The 747-nt window shown below is 34.3% G+C and overlaps 1 protein-coding gene across 1 annotated transcript in view; it reads left to right on the top strand.

Annotated features, from left to right (window-relative positions):
- LOC106880147 (ADP-ribosylarginine hydrolase Tri1) overlaps window positions 1–747 on the top strand; it is a 67,334-nt gene that overhangs the window by 8,052 nt on the left and 58,535 nt on the right. The window lies entirely within an intron of this gene.

The raw sequence follows: 747 nt of genomic DNA, 5'->3' as shown, positions 1-747 counted from the left end.
AAAAATATTTTTCTGTTCTATAACACAAAATAGATAAGTATACGAAGTTTGAAAGTCTTTCGGTACCAAAAGCACTACGTAAAACATTAATGAAAAATGTGGCCCCCGTTTTAAAAAAGATCCAGGAATAGTTTTATTCATCAAATCATGCACCCATATTGTCAATACACTTTTACCATTTCAGCGGTAGCTTGTCCAGCCCGGAACTGTAAAAGCCTAGCAATCTAGAGTCAATAAAATCTTAGAAGGCCTGTTTTATAAGCATCGTCGGAATTAAATTTTTTTCCTATAAATGTTATCCAAATTCTGGAAGAAGTGGTAGTCAGTGGGGGCAAGATCACTATTTTTCTCTCGTTCTGGACTAACGACCCTCCATTTTTGTTTGCGTTCGGTTTCCTTGTATGTCTCCACTGTCATTTTTTTGTTACCAAATTTGGCCCTCCATAAATCCTAAATTTTATTTTAGAATTTATGGGAGCAACTGTATTCGAAGACTCATATTGTCGTTGAATGCACGAAATGAGGAGTAGAAAACAACTGATAAAGGTTCTTTCTCTGTGTTTACCTGTCCTGTTTTCCATTTTTTCTTGTTGTTTACGTATTTCATGTTATTTGCACCGTTGGAGACGTCCTGTACCCATATATATGCACACACACACACAAGCACACACGTATATATATAATATTATTTATTATTTATATATACATATATACTCTTTACTCTTTTACTTGTTTCAGTCATTTGAC

Source organism: Octopus bimaculoides, chromosome 10, assembly GCF_001194135.2.
Source record: "Octopus bimaculoides isolate UCB-OBI-ISO-001 chromosome 10, ASM119413v2, whole genome shotgun sequence".
Taxonomy (NCBI): Eukaryota; Metazoa; Mollusca; class Cephalopoda; order Octopoda; family Octopodidae; genus Octopus; species Octopus bimaculoides.
The sequence above is the reverse complement of the archived record's forward strand: the minus strand, read 5'-3'. Positions and strand labels throughout refer to the sequence as shown.